Raw genomic sequence first — 14,926 nt, forward strand, 5'->3', positions numbered from 1 at the left:
TACATGTGTAGCATGAATTTTTCTCCGGGTGGAAGTTCAGTGCGGCCAGTGAAACACGGCGGGCCGGGGGGGCGGGGAGGTGTCTTCTAAATGATGGCTCTTCACCTGCTTCCTGAAGAACCTTACGTGTGAAGGATTCACAGCAGGGAAACAATCTTTTTGAGTGAAATGATCTCTGTGGGTGGGAGGGGGAGGGGCCAGCGTAAAAACTGGCCACTCTGTTTCCTCCTTGGAGGCTCGCGGCCAGTGAGGTGTTTGCTCCCCGGGGGGGAGCACACGTAAGACGCCCCCCAAGAAGAGCGTCCTCTGCTGAAGCGGGATGTGTTCCAGGAGACGTGTCCCTGGAGAAGGCCTGCTGGCTGGAAGAGGGTCACGGCCGCCGGGGAAACAAAGTGGACCATTTAGACCACGGAACAGAAATACGCCTCCCAGGGACACTTGGGTGGCCCAGTCGGTTAAGCATCCAGCTTCAGGGCTTCCGGTCGTCATCTCGAAGTTGGTGAGTTCAAGCCCCGCCTAGGGCTCTCTGCTGTCAGTGTGGAGCCTGCTTCAGATCCGCCGCCCCCCTCTCTCTCTGCCCCTCCCCCCGTGGTGTGTGGTGTGCATGTGTGTGTGTGTGTGTGTGTGTGTCTCTCTCTCTCTCTCTCAAAAACAAATAAAACTTTTTTTTTAATTAAAAAGAAGGGTGCCTGGGTGGTTCAGTCGGTTAAGCATCCGACTTCGGTTCCGGTCATGATCTCACAGCTCGTGAGTTCGAGTCCCGCGTCGGGCTCTGTGCTGACAGCTCGGAGCCTGGAGCCTGCTTCGGATTCTGTGTCTCCCTCTCTCTCTGCCCCTCCCCTGCTCACGCTCTGTCTCTCAAAAATGAGTAAATGTTAAAAAAAAATTTTTTTTTAACATTTATTTATTTTTGAGACAGAGAGAGACAAAGCATGAACGGGGGAGGGGCAGAGAGAGAGGGAGACACAGAATCTGAAACAGGCTCCAGGCTCTGAGCTCTCAGCACAGAGCCCGACGCGGGGCTCGAACTCACGGACAGCGAGATCATGACCTGAGCCAAAGTCGGACGCTTAACCGACTGAGCCCCCCAGGCACTGCCAAAATTTTTTTAATTAAAGAACTCAGCACCCCAAATCCTTTATCCTTGCTTTATATAAAGTCTTCAAAATGAGATGGCAAGTAATATACCTTAGATAATTTTTCTGATAACTCAGAAGCAGCGTGGCTTGTTGGCTTTCTGCAGATCGACCACCATAGTGATAAAAGTTATCGGTGTTCCAAGACTTGCGAAAACCCAAAGTTAGGAGGAATCGTTTGCTTCAGGGAAGAGGCCCCTCCTGTGTCATCTCTACCAGAGAGCCAGGAACCCTGTTTGGTGCTGGCCCTCCTACAGATAGGACCCTGGCGAGCGGGAAGGTGAGCCATCGATGTCACTGAGCCCCAGAGCTTAGCATGCAAGGTGCCTGTCCAGGGGACCAAGGACCCAGTGTGGGGGCCTGATGGCTTTGGGGCCTGCCGTCTGTTTGGTAGAATTTGTGGTGAGCTGTCTCATCGAGGGGTCATAGGGGAGGGACATACAGCCCCTGCCTCCTGTCGTCACTGGAGGCCACCGACATTCCCCAAAAGAACTTCATCCAGTCGCTGACCAGTCACACTGGCTTGGGTCAAGACGGTAAATTTGGACCGAGTTTTATGAGACTGCAAATGGGTGAATATTATCATAAACTTGCTACCATGGACGTCTGAACTAAAAAACGTAAGTGGGAACCTTCCTCAGTCTATCAGAAAAGCATAAGGTGTTAAGGGAATGAAGCAGGTGAGTGGTAAATAAACTCTGGTCCATCCAGACACCGGGGTGTCAGCTCTAAAACAAATGAGCTGTAGGGGCGCCTGGGTGGCTCAGTCAGTTACGCATCCGACTTCGGCTCAGGTCACGATCTCATGGTTCGTGGGATCGAGGCCCACAGGGCGGGCCCTGCTCTGACAGTGTGGAGCCTGCTTGAGATTCTCTCTCCCTCTCTGTCCCTTCCCCGACTTGCGCTTTTAACAAACCAACAAATACAAGAAATGAGCTGTCAAGCCAGGAGAAGACCTGGAGGAAGTTTGAATGCATGTTATTAGGTGAGGGAAGCCAGTCTGAAAGGCTCCTTACTATATGATTCCAACTGTACGACATTCTGGAAAAGGCAAACTATGGAGACGGTAACAAGATGAGCGGCTGCCAGGGAGGGGGGTGAGTGGGTGCAGCACACAGGATTTTTCAGGCCGTGGAAATCTGTACGATACCATAACGATAGAGACCTATCGTTGGGCATCTGCCCAAACCCATAGACCGCGGAGCACCAGGAGTGAGCTCCAGGGTACGTCGTGGGGCTCATCAGCTGTCTCAGCCGTCCCCCTCTGGCTGGACGTTGACAGTGGGGAGAGTGGGGTGTGTGTGTGTGTGTGTGTGTGTGTGTGTGCAGGCGTGTATGGAATCACGTCCTCATGATGCCTGCCACGCGGGTGTGAGTAAACCAGCCCCCGCTGGTGAACAGGCTCTGGTGTTTGTCCCTCATCTCAAAAGATGTGCAGCCCCTCAAATTGTTTTGGTCTGACGCGCTGCCCCACGAGGGCCCTATGGTTCCGACGAAGAGAACTGGGCACAGAAACACGAACTCAGCCTTTGTCGAGGTGATAGCACGTGACCATACATTTCATCTCAGGGGGACAACCAGAACGCATGTTCTGGTTCCGGGGATAAATGCACATTGGAACAGCCAGACGCAAGCAGGTCAGCAGAGTCGGATGTGGTTGTCCGGCCCCATCTGGTCCCCTCAATGCTGGCCCTCTGGCCGTCCCAGCAAGGACTACGAGAGTAGCCAGTTAGATCTGACCCCACCCTGAGATCTTGGGGCTCTGTTCCTGTCCCTGCCGCAACACGGTATGGGGGTCATCCTCTGGGTCACTCTCGGCTTGCCTTCAGCCCCAGAAGCTGTCCCTCCGTGTTGACTACCACCACTGGGCCCCCAAGTGGCCAGAGAAAAGATGAAAAATGAGCCAATCCTATAATTAGCAAAGCATTAAGGGGAGGTACTTCTCTGTCTCATTTTTGCCCGACAGCCTCCAGCATCTTGTCCTAGCACCTCATCAAGAGACCATGCTGTGTGCCCAAACTGGATCATTCCCTCTTCAATAACTAGATTCCTAATGTTCAGACAGAGGGCTTCTTCTCATTAGAGAAAACACTTTTCTTGTTCCCATGCTGATTCGGACTCCTTGGGTTGCCTTTATCCTTCTCCATACCCTGCGGTTATGTCTTTTTAAAATAGCCATGGGAAGCTTGGCTTTCAATCAGATCGTTAACTGTCTTTGGGGGGGCCCATCCAAATGGTTTAATTAATAACTACAAGCTTGTTGCAAGTATCATTAATTAACGCGTTGGATAAAATAAACCATGCAAGTGACAGGAATGTTTGAACAAAGTTGCTCTGGGCGGAGACCAGCAAAAACATGCCTCACGAGGCGTTCGGAACCGTGCTCTGCGCACACGTGGAGAGGAGGCAGATGGCCTCATCTGGATTCAGTTTGGGGAGACAAAAAAGGTTTTTCCAATTAAAGTCACTTAAAAAAACAGACTTCACAATGAGGGAGACCAAGCATTTAAAAAAAAAAAAATCCCTAACATTTGTAAGGTGTGGGTTTGGAAAATACCTGCTTTCCCTTCCTTGCAGGGGAGTGGGTTTGGGGAAAGTCCGATTGGAAAAGCCCAACTGGATGCACATCAGCTGATGGCGACTTTGACCTTATGGCTCAGGAACCGTCTGTCCTGCTGAAATGCACATCCAAAGCCCTGGTCCCTGCGGGCAACCAGAACGATTTGGCGTTCCACCTAACTCCGTCGGCTTCCGTGTTTTTCACGTTTAGAGAAAGAGGTTTTGGTTGATTGGTGTTTGTGATGAGGAAGCAAGAGAAAAGGGGACGTAGAGACAGCTCTGGAAGTGTGCAGTCACCTGGCACGATGAGCTCTGCGGCGGTTGGGCGGGGCCGTGATTTTGCTCCGAAAATGATTTTAGCTACAAGTTGCTCATTTAACTTAACAATTAGCTGTTATGTCCTGGCAATCACTGGCATACTTACCAGTTCTTGTAACATGGGAACACTTGGCTTTACAAATGTTTTTCAGATGTAGTGAGACCTTCATGTGTCCTCAATTTCACAATGAATGGAGGAGTATGTAAAGTAATCATTTGAGTTTCCTATTGCTATTTCCATACTTTGAGGCCTCTGATTTTTTTCAAGTCTGAAACATTTCCAAAGCTCCTTGAAAACACACGTAAGCCTGAGGCTCTTTATCTTGGCGGCTAAAGAATACAAGGGGTCAGCCTCTCTCTCGGGAAAATGCTGAGTCTCATGCAGAACTAATTCTCCTTGATGGTCAAAGTACATTCTCACTGGAACGTCCCGAGGTGGGTGCAGAAGTATAATTAACCCCCTTTTCTAGGTTCTAGGTTCTAGGTTCTAGGTTCTAGCTCCCAGAATGGTGACTTAACAAACATGTACTCTCTCTGAGAGTCCTTCCACGATGGGTCCAAGGGGACAGGTTTCTCTGCTGCACGTGCTCATTCAGGGACCCAGGTTCTGTCACCTTGCTGTTTTGCTGTCGCTTAGGGTATCGCTGTCATCTGTGTGGTTGCAGTTCACAGGCAGGTGGAGGGCAGGGCGGGGCACGGGCTCCATGACTTAAGGCCCAGAGGCAGCGGTGGTGCCTGTCGCCCCCACCCACATTCCAGCGCTGATGCGTCTGGTCATACGACCACGACAAACTACACAGGAGGTCGGGCAGGGGAGGAATCTCCCACGGAGCAGCCAGGAGCTCGACCAGCACTCGGTCCCGTGGAAGAAGTGGGAGGTGGGGGGGCGGGGATACTGCGGATGTCCCCCGTCCCGTGCCAGCTCTCCCAGACTCTTCCACGCGTCACCCCAGCCACCACGGTTCAGGAATGAGAACATCCCTGTCCTTGCGGGAAGTCCATGCTTCCTCATTCTGCTTTCGCTTTACAGGCAGCATTTGTCGAGCCGGCCCAGAATGTCTTCTAATGCTGAAGAGTAAGGAGGTGACGTCTGTGACTCACAAAACAGCCCCGTGCACCTGCTAGGGAAGACAGACTTTTTTCCTCCGACATAACAAATTAGAACCCATCTGGGATTTGAGAAGCCTGAGCTAAGGTTTCCTGGATCTGTTTGCATACGGGGCAATGATGAAAAGCAAAGAAAACGATATGTTTAAAGAACCCTTCTGTGTCAAGTAGAAGGAAAGCTTAAGAATTCTTATACATTTCACTCTGGTGCAGGATGGTGATGTGTAAGGATCTGAAAATAATTTAACCCATTCACAGTACTTCTATTTTTTTTTAAATTTTTTAAAATCTGTGCTGTTAGCACAGAGCCCGATGCAGGGCTCGAACCCACAAACCATGAGATCAGGACCTGAGCCGAAGTCAGACACTCAACCGACTGAGCCATCCAGGCCCCTATCCACAGTACTCCTAAGTGCCGGGCACGGTTCTAAGACCTGAGAAATGATAGTTCCTCTAATCCTTACAATGATATTTTGAAATAAGGACTGTTGTACCCATTTGAGGGATGTGGACACGGAGGCAGAGAGGGAGACAGAACTTGCCCCCGTCACACAGCCAGTAAGCAGTGGATCTAGGATTTGAAGTTAGACAATCTGGCTCCAGAGTCTGTGCCCACGGGCCAGCAACCTTTCTCAGGAACATCAGCTGGTACACATGTTAGGCTCCGCGGGTTGTGCCGCCTGTCACAGCTACTCAGCTCTGTGGCCGAAGGGCAAAGCAGCCACAGAGAATGTGGAAGCGAGTTAAGTGTGGCCGTGTTCCAGTAAGACTTTGTCTGCGGACGCCGAACTTCGAATTTCATGTAATTTTCACGTGTCACAAAATAGTCTTCTTCTTTTATTTTTTTTACTCAACTATTTAAAAACACAACAGCCATTCTTGGCTCGCAGGCTGTTTGCTGGCCCCTGGTCTTTGCAAGTAACCTTGACGCCCCGTGGATTCCTGAAACTGTGAGTCCTTTCCTGAGCCTGACTACACTGGGCGCTCCGAGAAGAGCCTCCTGTGCCCTGGAGACCCGCCCCCTCCACCGAGAGGAGGAAGGCCCTCCTATGTCGTTAGAACTTGGTAGAAGGATAAGGTGAAGTGTCCCTGTAACCAGGCGTCATGTGGCCAATGAGGATGTGGTCATGTGGCCAGTGAGGACCGGGGCTGGGACCTACCGATGGACGGGCAGGCAGGATTTGGGTTGGCAATCAGAGCACTCACAGGAGCTTAGAGAAATGGGGAAATGAAGAAAGGAGAAAAAAGGGCGGGTGTATGGTGCAGAAGGATGAGAGGCACAGACACGGAGCCTCGTCTCTGCAATTTCCCGTCAAAAGAACTCAGGCAGCCTCTCGGGCAGCGAGCGCTCAGAGAACACATTCCACAAAGCCCGTCCTCACCTGGGTCTTCCGTCAGTTTGGTGACAGCCTGGTGGACAGCCAGGCTGCTTGGGACAGGCCGGGACTGACATAGATACTGGGGGCGCGCTGGCCTGGCGGCCGCCCCAACTGCTTCCCACCGTGGGTCAGATGGCACCAGAGGGACCTGGGTCTTCTCCACGTGCCCAGCTTGCAGCCCCGGGGTGTTCTGGCCGCCTCCGGAGCTCCCTTTGGGGCCTTCTCGGTCCGGGCCCTGGCTCCCCTCTGTGTTAATTTCCAAGTGCCACGTGTTGGGGGCGGGACTTCCCATAACAGAAGTAGCTCTGGGGACAGGAAGCCCAGGCCACAGTGTCTTGAGGGCTCTAGGGAAGAATGCACCTCCTGATTGCAAAGATGAACGGTGATGATGATGTTGATGATGGTGACGTTCTCACTCATACCAGCCACCCCCTGTCCTCACAGAGGCACAAAGAAGATTACCGCCCTGGAAATCTATGTCCTAGCACTGCATTATTAATTATTATGACTCCCCTGGTCTGTTTTTGAGGTGGCTGCTATCATCATGGTTCCTTGTGTACGGACATTAAGAGATGTCACGGATGTTTGAGCTAAAAATTAGTCACGTAGGGCGGGCAACAGCTCTTTCGAGTTCTAGGGGTATAACTGGGGAGAGGGGTCTACAATCATTATTCCCCTGTCCCTCACAGAGAAATCGAGACCCAGAGAAGTCAGACTTGCCCAAGTTCTCGCGGTGAGTCAGAGCTAGAAACATCTCGAGCCTCGAACCTCAGTTGCCACAACTATCCCCTTGCAAATGTTTTTAAAACGGGGGTTCACGCTTGGCTCACACACCCCACGTTTTTCCAGTGAGAGGCTTATAAACTACCATGGGTTAGTTTCACTTGGTCAAGCGGTCAACGCGGGGAGGAGACTCCAGACAGAACGCCCGCCCCCTACTCCATAGGGTGAGCCAAGGTTGAAGGAGCGGGGCCTTTTGCTGGGGGGCCTGCTTCAGGGACACTCTTCCTGTGAGTGTTTCCTGGGGCTGTGGGACAGGAGGCCTCTTCCCCCACTGTGTCTTTCTGTTGAACCTTGACATGACTTTGCAGTTTATAGGCTGGGAAGTGTCAACTTTTTAAGAGAGCTTGAAGGAAAAAAAAAAAAAAAAATCCATGCTTCAGCATGGGAGGTGCTAAAAATAAGGGCTTCTTAGTTTCCAGAAGAGCAGATAAATGAACAAACAGGCCAGAAGCAAATGTGGTTATTTCTGCCGGGAGTTTTCTTTCTCTCAACGGTCCCCTGGAGCTGTAAGATGCACATACAGATTGATAGATTTTTGTCATTAATTCAGAAGCCATTTCTTGGACCCCCATCTATGTGCAAGGCGACGGGCCCAGCTGCCAAATTTCTGAGAGGTTGGAGGTGCTCCCGGGGACGTTAGGAGGGAAGAGAGGTCAGGGCCATTCTGAGAAGCCCATCTTCTGTCTCAGAAAATTCCCAAGGTCCCCGGCGGTCATAGCCACAGTGCCCCATTTTGGTCGCCGAATGGATGCATACCTGGGAATTGAGACTGTGCCTGTTCAGGTGGGGACAGGGCAATGGGACTCGATACGAGGCAGGGTGGTGCAGGTGGCAGGCCTAAGGAAGTTTCCGTCCCATCCTCCTGGCACAGGGGTAAATGCCAGCCTTGTGTCCAGTGCGTCCGTCCCCGGGACCCTGCTCAGGCGTGTCCAAGGCCAACAGCATCGGCTTCCCCTGGGAGCTTGCAGACCTCCTGAATCTGTCTGCCTTCTCACCGGCTCCCTGGGGGAAGGGGGTCGTGTGAGCATTAACACCTCGTGGGTCTTGCTCTAGACTCCACAGGGGTGGTGTCCCCCTGTGACCCCACACTTCCGCCCCCTTTTGGAAAGCGGGTCTCCCGAGCACAGCTCTTTCAAGAAGATCTGCTTTCTCTCACGCCCAATTTGCCCAGGACATTGGTGGGGGGGGGGAGGATGGGCATCTTCTTTGCTTCCAGACCTTCCACTGCTTTCTTCAGACACCACAGCTCTCATGAAACCCATCGAGGTATCGGGCCTGGGTCTTGTCGGACTGTGAGCAGTCTGGGATTGGCCTGTCGATCCTTCAGAGTCATGGACACTGCCAGGTGGCTCGGGGCTCCTGGGTCAGGGACAGAGGGCTTCGTTATAGAACAAGCATCATAATCTTTGCTTTAAAATATAGCATAGGAGCGCCTGGGGTGTCAGTCGGTTGAGCGTTGAACTCTTGGTTTCAGCTCAGGTCATGATGTCACAGTTGGTGAGTTCGAGCCCTGCGTTGTGGGACCTGCTTGGGATTCTCTCTCTCCTGCTCTCTCTCTCTCTCTCTCTCTGCCCCTTCGGTGTTAGGCGTGCTCTCTCTTCTTCTCTCAAAATAAATACACTGAAAAAAAAAATTAAAAATATGTAGTGTATTAAAAATAAATAAATTAATTAAATTAAATATAGTGTATTGGTAGAAAACTTGAGGTATAGTAAGGCCGGCAGATTGGAAAGATGGGTTGTTACCCACATTTCCCGAGGGGAGGGAGGTGCCTCGCCATGGGGGCCACTTGGGGAAGCACCAGGGTAGGTCAGGGGCAAATATTTACCATCTTCACAGAAGTATCCTGTCTCCCGACCCCGGGCTGTGAAGGTAGGGAGGAAGCAGGAGGGAATCCGCGTCTCCCTGCCCTAGCCTGGACGGTACCTACGAGACTCTGTTCCCGTTCCCCGAGCCCCATGCGCCCACAGGGCTGCTGGGAAATGTAGTGCCCGGCTGGGAAGCACCTTCTCTGTAACAGCCCTGCTCCACGGATGTGGGCTTTGGAACTAACCCTCTCCGTCACATCTCTGGTCCTTCCTCCAAGACTCAGTGGACCGTCTGTCCGTTCTGAGGCCTCAGAGCTAGCTGCATGGGCTTCAAACAAATCAGGCCCACGCCTGGCTTTCAGATTCACGAACCAGAAGCTCAGTGCAGTGAAGGCCGCCGAAAGGGCCCTCAGGAGTGCAGGGCATGGGGTGTGGCCGGAGGGGACAAGCAAAGCAGGTGGCCAGGAAGTCCTGTTTTCCATCCTGGAGGAAACTGATCCCCAGCTGAGCTTTCACTCGACAGCTGTGTGGTCTGTTGCCAAAATATTCCGTCTCCTGATTCAGCAACATGGGGCTCTGCTTGGAGAGCTTGGGGAGTTTTTGTTTAACGGATATAGGATTTTGGCCTGGGATGACGGAAAGTTCTGGAGAGGGACGGTGGGGGTGGGGATTCCAAAACAGTGTGAATGGACTTAATGCCACTGAATGAACTGTATACTTAAAAGTGGTTAAAGGGGTAAATTTTATATTATGTGTATTTTACCATAATTAAGGATAAAAACGAGGGGCGCCTGGGGGGCTCAGTCAGTTAAGCATCCAACTCTTTCTTGACTCTGGCTCAGGTCATGATCCCAGGGTCATAGGGTCGTGCCCCAAGTTTGGTTCTGTGATGGTGTCTGCTTGGGATTCCCTCTCTCTCTCTGCTCCACCCCCCCATTTGTGCTCACTCTCTCTCTCAAAAAATAAAAATAAAAACAAACAAAACAAAAACTCTTAAAAGACAGACCTTTTCAAATGCTTCTGTAATTTGCTATAATAGTCCCTCATATCAAAGCCTTTCTGGGATATTGAAGACCTGCTCCAAAGGGAAAAAGATAAAAGAAGCCAGTGTCATTTCCTGGACCTTTTAATACCATCAACATTGCATACCTTTCTTACTCATAAATTCTGGAAAGTTTTAGGTGGCACATGGGAGTTCCTGGAATGAGAGTTTTGGGAGGGGTAATCTGGATCCCCAATCAAACCGGACTGAGAGCCAGAGTCCTCACAGGGTTTGGAGGCAAAGTTGGGGGTCATGGGACCACGATGCTCGCAGTGTAGGAAGGGATGAGGCTTTGCAGGGGGTTGAATAGTTTCCGCTCAAGACTTAAGCCCGCCTGGAACCTGTGAATGGGAACTTATTTGGAAACAAGGTCTTTGCGGATGTCATCAGATGGATCTCGATTGAAAATCACATCCTTGGGGCGCCTGGGTGGCTCAGTCGGTTGAGCGGCCGACTTCGGCTCAGGTCATGATCTCGCGGTCCGTGAGTTCGAGCCCTGCGTCGGGCTCTGTGCTGACGGCTCAGAGCCTGGAGCCTGTTTCAGGTTCCGTGTCTCCCTCTCTCTGACCCTCCTCCGTTCATGCTCTCTCTCTCTTTCTGTCTCAAAAATAAATAAACATTAAAAAAATAAATAAAATCACATCCTTGTAAGAGGAGAGAACGCAGAGGGACAGGTAAAGATGGGGGCAGAGTTCCGAGTGACGCAGCCGTGAGCCAAGGAAGACCTGGAGCCACGAGGAGCTGGAAAAGGCAGGCGGGATCCTCCCCGGCCTTCAGAGGGAGCACCCCTGCCGACACCTTACATGTGGACCCCTGGCTCCGGAACTGCAAGGCAGGATACAGTCCCGCTGTTTGAGGCGCCCGGTGTGCGGTCATCTTCGAGGACAGCCCAAGGAGACCGATACAGGCCTTCGGCAAAGGTGTGGGCTGCGGGCCAGGAAGGGGGTGGGCGTGGCGGAATGGGAAGGAACGTCGGGCTCCTGTTGCCGGGTCGGGGATCCTAGCCTCGCCGGTTGTGCAGAAAAGAGAACTTACGGGTTCCCAGGCTGAGACAGCCAGTGAGGGTCAGCTCCGGAAGCGGCTGGATCTGGTCATTCAGAAAAAGTCAAATGAACCTTCCTTTCCCCATCTCTGGGCTCAGCCTGAGATTTTGGTGGGCTCGGGGGCCTCTCTGGGGTGGCTTTGGGAACCTGCCCGTCCAGATGGAGAAGAGCAAGCAGGGAAGCGGGGCCGCCTGAGTGGCGGGACCCGGGTCCCACGCTCACTCTTGGACTGACACGGGGACAGGCGGCCTCCTGATGGCAAATCGGGGTGTTGTCACTAGAGAGAAGCAGGCCGGGAGGCGAACAGGCAGAAACGAGAGAAGCAGGTGACCAGGAAGTACTCCACACCTCTGCCTCCGTGTCCCTCCAGACTTAGCTCTTTCGCCACCGAGTGTCGCTCTGAATGCTCAGCAGTGACATCAGCAGAAGGATCCAGCTGTGAAGAAGCACCGTTCCGGATGCGCTGTCTGCTGCTGACCTCGGGGGTCCACCCGGAGGGCCCGCTCCCAGCCCGATGCCCTGACTCGGGGGGCCAGGACTGTCCACTGGATGGCAATTTAGTGACTCCCCTGGCTTCTCGGAGAGCCATTCCACATGGTCAGCACTGACTATTCACATGTTAAAATTTCCTAAGCGAACCTGACTGGGGGGAACAGCATAATTGGAGTGAAAAGATACTGTGCAGGAGAAAACGTGTCCTTTTACCTTTGGAAAGCTCTTCCTCGGGTCAGGAGAGCTTCCTGGGGCCCGTGCTGACTCCTTCTGACGACACAGCCCCTCAGCGTCTGTCAGAGGGCTCTAAGGCCCATCAATCCCAGGGGATAAGCCAGGGATTATGTCTAGAGGATAAGGACATCGGTGCCCTGGGTCACCTAGCTGGAAATAGGCTCTAAATTGGGGGTGGTGGGGCGCCTGAGTGGCTCATTCGGTTAAACGACCGACTTCGGCTCAGGTCATGATCTCGCCGTTCTTGGGTTCGAGCCCCGCGTCGGCCTCTGTGCTGACAGCTTGGAGCCTGGAGCCTGCTTCGGATTCTGTGTCTCCCTTGCTCTCTGTCCCTCCCCCACTCTCACTCTCTTTCTCTCTCTCAAAAATAAAAATTAAAGTAAATAAATAAATAATCAATCAATCAATCGGGGGTGGGTAGGTGGGGATGGAATGAAGCAAACCAGATGGATAAATGGAGTTGCAGGGGTATTTTTTTCTGCTCAGGGGGCCTCTCAGCCATCTCAATGGCCAGCCCCTAGCGTTCCCCCGGAGCTGGACAGGTGCCCATGGCAGACAGTCACCCTTGAGCTGAGAGGCAGAGAAGGGGTGTGAGGAAATGACAGGAGAAGACGAGGAGAAGGCGAGAGAAGGAAGAGGAAGTAGGGGGAGGGGAGGAGATGTACACAATACAAGTACGTCCTTGGAAGTGTTTACCAGATGCCGAACATGGTCCTAAGTGCTTCACGGGCCCCCCGTGACTCCTCCTGAGGAGCCTGTGATGCAAGAGCCATGATCTCCCCCTTCTTAAGGATGCAGAGACAGAGGCGGTTTACAGCCTGACAGTCATGAACATCCGCTGAAACACAGGTTCACGAACACGGAGTTCAAAAGCCACGCGTGGAGTTTGGATGTTCCCGCCACAGTATTTGCTACAGATGTTCCACGATTGTGAAAGGTACTGGACCCCAGGGCTGCAAGCGTCCCTCCGGGATGCTCATGGCTCAGAAAGGGGAAACACAGGCGCAAGTTAGTGCAGGGCCGTAGGATGATGCTGTCTCTGGGTGTGGACGCTGAAACACCGGGAGGAAACCGAGGGCCTGGAACTTCCCAGCAGCCACAAGCCAAGGAATGCCAAGATGGCCAGCGCCTTCGGAGGGCTCCAAGTGCGGGAGGTCGGGCCCAGTTGGGGGGCAGTGATGGACATGGAGTAAAATTGCGGGGCAGGGCCTGTGGATGCCAACTCCAGGGGAGTGACCCTGTCCCCCAGCATGGCACACAATAAGAGGCTTCGAGATGGGAATGCGTGAGGACTTTTTCAGTCGCAAAGGACAGAAGCCAAATCCACGTGTGGGCCGGTGCCATGGGACAGGTACCCCTGAGTGGAGGCTGCCATGAGGGAGTACCTTGGTGTGACAGTACCTACTAACATCATACCAGTTTACAGGACCCTATATAGAAGGACCAGAGACAGAGAGAGAGAGAGAGACTCTATTTCCCGGCTTCAGTATAAAAAGCCCCAGGGAAGGACTCTGATTGGTCTAGTTTCAGTCACGTGACGAAACGCTGGACCAATCACTGTGGCCAGGAGAACCGAGGACACGGGCAGGCCTGAGTCATGTGACCACCATGGGACCTGGTCCTGAGCCCGGTGCAGGGAAGCTGGTGAGTGTGCAGTGAGCGACAGCCCCCTCCCAGGAGACCTTTTCTGGAGGAAAGGGACGAAATGCCTACAGATAGACAACAGGCGTTCGTGGCGGGCAGGCCGGACCCAGATGGGTTTTAGAGCTCGCTGGGCAGGGGGCGGGGGGGGGGGGGGTGGGGTGGGGGGGGAGTGGGGGGGGGGGGAGGCTGGGTCTGCCATTCGCTGGGTGTGGGCGGTCGAGAGAAACGCCCCATAGAATAACGACCCAAGCCAGGGTTTAGAATATTATCTGAAACTCAAAATAGATAACCGTCAGGAAGATAACCCAAAAGAATGCCACTTTGCCACCGAACCACATCCTAGAGAGCCACAGAGCCCACGCCCTTCCGCCAGGAGAGACAGGACCAGGCCTTGAACGGAGCGAGCTGTTGTGTTGGTGAGAAGGGACCCACCCTAGTGGTGTCCAGACCAGTGCTTGCCTCACTGCAGCGTGCCCGAGGATGTCCTGGGGATCAGGTTGAAATGCAAATTCTGATTCGGGAGGTCTGGGGCAGGGACCGAGACTCTGATTTTCCAGCAAGCTCCCAGGCGACGGTGACACCATTGTTCCCACACCCCACTTGAGCCGTGAGGTCTTAGAGTATGGAGTCACCAACTGGATGAACGTTGGGTGAAGCTGGGGCCGGGGGGTGGATGCCTGTCACAGAAAACACCGAGGCCGCCAGCTCAGGTGGTCGCCCTTGGCCACGCAGCGTTGGAAGTGCGGGAGGCAGGCCGGTGGATGGGCCTTCCCTGAGCTGGCAAGCGCCGCGTGCTCTGGGCCACTGAGATGCCCTCTGGACACAGGGAGCCTCCGCGGAGAGCTAGAAGGGAAGGCGGGTAGGATCTGCTCTCGTCCTTGGATTAGAGCCTGAGGACCTCAGCGGAGGGGGCCCCCTCAGGGCGCCTGTGGGGGGGGCGGTGAGAGAGGGAGGGGCCCGTGTGCCCCAGCTGGTCCCTGTCAGCAATTCCTGGTTACTAGCGTGGGTGCCTCGCACGCATTCTCGCTATTGTGGGCTCAAAAATGATGCCCGAAGACACCAGACTTTAATCTTCGCGACTGCAAAGGGTACTTTATGCGGTAAAGTCCTTGCATAGGCAATTAAGTTAAGGACCCCGAGATGGGGAGATTATCCTGGGTTGTCCAGGGGGCCCCCAAGAGCAACCACACGTATCCTTATAAGATGGAAGCAGAAGGAGATTTGACACAGAAGAGGAGGGACCAGTGTGATCAGGGGCGGGGTGGGGGGGGGTGTCAGGGATCAAAGTGATAGGGCCACCAGCTAAGGAAGGCGGGCAGCCCCCCGAAGCGGAAGGAGGCAGGAAAGAGGTTGTCTGCCGGGGCCTCTGGAGGGTGTGACG

The 14,926-nt window shown here is 53.4% G+C and overlaps 1 long non-coding RNA gene across 1 annotated transcript; it reads right to left on the reverse strand.

The window, feature by feature from the left end:
• Positions 1 to 4,759: 4,759 nt before the first annotated feature.
• Positions 4,760 to 10,005, reverse strand: LOC109267807 (uncharacterized). The gene is made up of 3 exons (XR_002080282.2): positions 8,501 to 10,005; positions 8,039 to 8,284; positions 4,760 to 7,786 (listed from the first exon to the last, which is right to left on the reverse strand). It is a non-coding gene; the product is annotated as an uncharacterized LOC109267807 (long non-coding RNA).
• Between the last annotated feature and the right edge of the window lie 4,921 nt (positions 10,006 to 14,926).

Source organism: Panthera pardus, unplaced genomic scaffold (genome assembly GCF_024362965.1).
Source record: "Panthera pardus isolate Hobbes unplaced genomic scaffold, ASM2436296v1 HiC_scaffold_2, whole genome shotgun sequence".
NCBI lineage: Eukaryota > Metazoa > Chordata > Mammalia > Carnivora > Felidae > Panthera > Panthera pardus.